Source organism: Callorhinus ursinus, unplaced genomic scaffold (genome assembly GCF_003265705.2).
Source record: "Callorhinus ursinus isolate GAN/ISIS: 27379988/994484 unplaced genomic scaffold, GSC_fseal_2.0 scaffold103, whole genome shotgun sequence".
Classification (NCBI taxonomy): Eukaryota; Metazoa; Chordata; class Mammalia; order Carnivora; family Otariidae; genus Callorhinus; species Callorhinus ursinus.
In genome coordinates this window covers 1,445,132-1,450,826 of record NW_027397165.1, presented here as the reverse complement: position 1 = coordinate 1,450,826, position 5,695 = coordinate 1,445,132, and the positions used below count along the sequence as shown (strand labels likewise).

The window sequence follows — 5,695 nt, the reverse complement described above, 5'->3', positions numbered from 1 at the left end:
TGAACAGCACTATGAAAAAAATGAAAAGAGTTGCAGACCAGGAGTAAATATTTTCAAATCACACAATTGATAACAGTCTTGATCTACAGTATATGAAGAACTCCTCAACATCCATTTCCAATCAAGATAGGGTAATAGGGACAGCATTTTCCTTCTAACTGGAAACAACCAAAATTCAACAAAATACATGAAATAAGTTTTGAAGAACTAGACATCAAGCAAAAAAGGATAAGTGATCCCTGAGAGATGGGAAACAAACAGGGTAAGCCTTATGATTGCCCTAGATAACTGCCTTGAAAGAATTTCCAGTCCACAGCATAAGAAAAGGGAGCTAAGGCAGAGCCCAGTAGAGTTCCTGAGTTTAGGAGATGGAGCTGAAAGTCTAAGACCAAGACATCACGAGTCCATATATAAAGAGTACTCAAGATAACAGGACTGCACAAAGAAGAATGTCAACAATCTGTAAAGACACCCCTTGAAAATTTAGCAGATTATCATTATGCATGTGAGGAAACTACCCAAGGCCATCAAAAGAACTATCAGAAAGTATTAGAGAGAACAGTAACTGGTGTTCACACAGGGCTTGGGACACTGGCCATTAACACCAGCCAAACTGCAAAAGCTTAAAATTCACAGGACATTGACAGTGGACCCCAAAAGGTCTTATCTTAGTAGTACAAAATAATTATCCCTAGACTGAGCACTGCTCCAGATCTGCCTACCAAATCATAAAAGCATGACCTAAAAGTATCAAACTATCTGAATAACTTAACTGCATCAAAGAACAAAGCATAAGAAGTTCATGTAAATATGCCAACTATTGTCCTAATTTCTGAGTTCCTCTTAGGACAATAGTTGGAATATAATATTCACTCAATGAATATTTGTTGAATGATTGAATGAAGGGGTTCAAATATTGGCTCTATTGCTAACTAGCGATAACAATATGTCTATTAAAATGCTTTAAGAAGGTCTTGTATATGTAACATGATCTATCATTCTCCCTTAAGTCTTCCTTTTGATAGTTGTTCCTATGGGTTGCATGTCTCTGTCAATGATTCTCTGTTGTGCTTTCAGCCCTCATTTTCTTGGTTATATGCCATTGTCTAGATCTATGGACTGAAGATCTTAAGATGTCTCTTGGGTTTGATGTTTAGTTAAATCAAGGCCATACATTTTAGGATCCCATAATTTACTTGACTGATATATATATTGGACTTGATAGAGGAAAATTTATAGATTGAAAAACAACAACAAGGGATAGAATTAAACTGTATCCTAATTATTAATTTTGCTGTAGTTAAATCTCCCGATGCACCAAAAGTCTCTTCATGATCCCATTGTATCAAGAAAGAACTCCAAAGATTTTGCCCTGAGCAAAAGGAAGAGTGGAATTGCTATTTATGAAGACTGAGAATACTATGAGAGAAGCAGATTTGCAAGAGAAAGACACAAGTTTGGTTTTAGATGTGTTAGTTTTGAGATACTGTAGATATTCAGATTAAGAAATCGAGTAGGCGGTCCCTACTGCAGAGCCACCGCAGGAGGAGAGATTTAAAGGGCCCGCGGGTCGCCGCCCCCTCGGCCCGCCATGATGCTACCCGTGCTGCTGCTGCTTGGTCTCTTCTGCCTGGCCGCGGCCGAACCCGCCATCTACTTAAAGGAGCAGTTTCTGGACGGAGACGGGTGGACCGACCGCTGGATTGAATCCAAACACAAGTCAGATTTTGGTAAATTTGTCCTCAGTTCCGGCAAGTTCTACGGTGACCAGGAGAAGGATAAAGGGCTGCAGACAAGCCAGGATGCCCGCTTTTACACTTTGTTGGCCAGATTTGAGCCTTTCAGCAACAAGGGCCAGACACTGGTGGTGCAGTTCACCGTGAAACACGAGCAGAACATCGATTGTGGGGGCGGCTACGTGAAGCTCTTTCCAGATGGTCTGGACCAGACCGACATGCACCGAGACTCTGAATACAACATCATGTTCGGCCCCAATATCTGTGGCCCCGGCACCAAGAAGGTTCACGTCATCTTGAACTACAAGGGCAAGAACGTGCTGATCAACAAGGATATTCATTGCAAGGATGATGGATTCACACACCTGTATACCCTGATTGTCGGCCAGATAACACTTATGAGGTGAAAATTGACAACAGCCAGGTGGAATCAGGCTCCTTGGAGGATGATTGGGACTTCCTCCCTCCCAAGAAGATAAAGGATCCTGATGCTTCGAAGCCTGAAGACTGGGATGAGCGGGCCAAGATTGATGACCCCACAGACTCTAAGCCTGAGGACTGGGACAAGCCCAAGCACATCCCTGACCCCGATGCGAAAAAGCCAGAGGACTGGGATGAAGAGATGGATGGAGAGTGGGAACCACCTGTGATTCAGAACCCTGAGTATAAGGGCAAATGGAAGCCCTGGCAGATGGACAACCCAGATTACAAGGGCACTTGGATCCACCCAGAGATTGACAACCCTGAGTACTCCCCTGATAGCAACATCTATGCCTATGAAAACTTTGCTGTTCTGGGCTTAGATCCCTGGCAGGTCAAGTCTGGCACCATCTTTGACAACTTCCTCATCACCAACGACGAGGCACATATGCAGAGGAGTTTGGAAACGAGACCTGGGGTGTCACGAAGGCAGCTGAAAAGCAGATGAAGGACAAGCAGGACGAGGAGCAGAGGCTAAAGGAGAAGGAGGAGGACAAGAAGCGCAAGGAAGAAGAGGAGGCAGACAAGGATGATGAGGAAGATAAGGACGAACATGAGGAGGACGAGGATGACAAGGAGGAAGAGGAAGAGGAAGATGCTGCCACTGGCCAGGCCAAGGATGAGCTGTAGGGGCCATGCCGCTGCCTCCAGGGCTGGACTGAGGCCTGAGCGCTCCCACCGCAGAGCCAGCTGTGCCAAATAATGTCTCTATGAGACTGGAGAACTTTTCATTTTTTTTCCAGGCAGGTTCTGATTTGGGGTGGATTTTGGTTTTGTTTCCTTCCCTCCTTTTTCCCTTTTTTTTTTTTCTAAACTGGTGTTTTGTCTTTGATTCTCCTTTAGTCCTTATTCCTGACCTCATCTTTCTTGATTGACATCTTTGCCTTCCTCTGTCCCTTTCTCTCCCCCAATCCCTTAGTTTCCCTCCAACCTGAGGGGGCAGAGGAGTGTGGAAGAGAAGTCCCAGGCCCAAGATTCCATCTGCTTTCCTTCCTGGATCCCAGAGGGGGGCTGGAGAAGAGGGGGACTGGAGAAGAGGGTGGCATCCCCAACCCCCAGCACTGAGGAAGAACAGGGTTCCTAGGGCCTGAACTCTGACCCCCACCCACCACCTCCCTTTTCCCCCGCTCCCAGGACTGGGCCACTTCTGGGTGGGGCAGTGGGTTTCAGCTTGGCTCACACTGAGAGTGTAAGGACTACAAACAAAATTTCTATTAAATTAAGTTTTGTGTCTTAAAAAAAAAAGAAATCAAGTAGGCAATTGTTATATTATAGGTACTTAGAGAGTACTATGCTGGAAATATAAATCCTGGAAATGTCAAGTTATACATATTTAAATTTACAGGAATGGATGAAATTATAGAGCAGTTGTGTGTAAAAAGAGAAAGGATTGATAAGGAGGAATAACAGAACTAAGAAAGAATTTCTAGGGAAGTAGAGAGAGAACCAAAAGAAATGGCATCTAAGACCATGTAAAGAGAGATTTTTTTTTTTTAGAGGAAGAAGTGATCTATGAGCAATGTTGCTGATAAGTGCAGATAAATACTGGAAGCTGATAATTGGACTTATCAACCTGGATATTTCTGGTGACCTTGACGAGTGCAGTTTTGAAGGACTTATGGAAATGGTTATAAAGAATTTGAGAAGAATGAAAGAACATAGTAACACTAAAATTAGAGTGTGGACAACTCTTTGAAGACCTTTTGTTATAGAAGAATGGGCAACTGGGTGAAAAGCAGGAGGGAAGGTGAGGTCACTAGACAAGAAATATGGAATATTTCCATGCTGATGGCAAAGATTCATTTGAAATGGAAAATATGTTAATGCAGAAGATACAGTAAACAATTGCAGATTTTATATAACATTTTATTATTAGAAATTATTTTATTTATTTTTTTAAAGACTTGATTTATTTATTTGTCAGAGAAAGAGCACAAGCAGAGAGAGTGGCAGGCAGAGCAGGCAGAGGGAGAAGCAGGCTCCCAGCTGAGCAAGGAGCCTGTTGAGGGACTCGATCCCAGGGCCCTGGGATCATGACCCCAGCCAAAGGCAGACACTTACCCAACTGAGCCACCCAGGCATCCCAGAAATTGTTATTTTAAACTGCTATCTTAAAAAAAAATAAAAATAAGTAAATAAATAAATAAAATGCTATCTTAAAATATGATCAATAATTGAAAGAAAAATCAAACATGAAAAGTTCATGTAAATAGAAAAAAAACATACAGCAACCAAAAAGTTACATTTACAATGTGAATCTGGTATCTAGTAAAAGATTACCAGGCATCTGAAAATGCAGGAAAATACAATCCATAATGATAATATTCAAATAAAACAGACTGACCCTTGTGCAGATTTTGAATTAGCAGAGAAGAATATTAAGTGTTTATTATCTGTATTCCATGTGCTCAGAAAGGTAAATAGAAGAATGAAAGACACTTTTAAAATATCAAAACTGAACTTCTATAGTTGAAAACTACAATGTCTGATTTGAATAAATACAATGGAAGAGATAGAAACATACTAAACAAAGCAAAAGAAAAAATTAGTGAACTTGAAAAGACAGAAACCATTCAAATTGAAACACACAGAGCAAAAAAATAATCCAAAAATGACAGAAAAAAATCAGTGAGCTGTGGAATAACTTCAAGCAACTTAACATTGATAATTGGAGTCCCTGAAGGAGATTAGGAAAAGAAAAAAAATATTTGAAGAAATAATGGACAAAACTTTGCAAATTACATAAAAACCATAACCTACATATTCAAGAAGCTCAATGAACTCCAAGCACAAAAACATGAATTAAAAAACACATTATAGGAAAGATGGTGGAGGAGTAGGGGACCCTACTTCAACTGGTCCCCGGAATTGAGCTGGATATCTACCAGACCACTCTGAGCACCCACGAAACCAGCCTGAGATGTAAGAAGATCTGGCTCTCTACAAACAGAATATCACAGGGGGTTGGTTTTGAGGTATGAAGCGGGAAGCCGTGATTCCCCAGGCGAATATCAGAGGATAAACAACAGCAAGAGGGAGCATGGCCATGGGGATCAGACACCACTGGTGAGTGACAGCCTCACATGCTGGGGACAGAGCACAGACTCGCAGACCAGTAGCGGCAGGGAAAGGACTTTAGGGTAACCCCTGGGACAGAAACCCTGAGCAGCAGGGTCTCATGTATGCACTGGGAGCGGCTGGTGGTTTTAGAAGCACAAAGGGCAGAGACATGCCCTGACCTGGAGGCAGGACTGGGGATGCTGTAGAGGGGCACACAACCCAGGACGCCGTAGTATATAGCAGCACAGACAGAAAGAGAGACAGTGCAGCATGGAGAGCTCACTGAAGAACAGACTGCGGTCTCTCTGCTCTGAGGCAGAGGGTTGGAAACGGTCTCTTCTGCTCTGACTCACGGAAAAGACGTGGAAAGCCACCAGGGAAAGCTGCCAGAGAACAAAAGCCCCAGGCTAAGCCCATCC

At 42.7% G+C, this 5,695-nt stretch overlaps 1 pseudogene; it reads left to right on the top strand.

The window, feature by feature from the left end:
• The first annotated feature begins 1,539 nt into the window (after nucleotides 1–1,539).
• Nucleotides 1,540–3,301, top strand: LOC112808789 (calreticulin pseudogene; annotated as a pseudogene).
• Nucleotides 3,302–5,695: the final 2,394 nt, after the last annotated feature.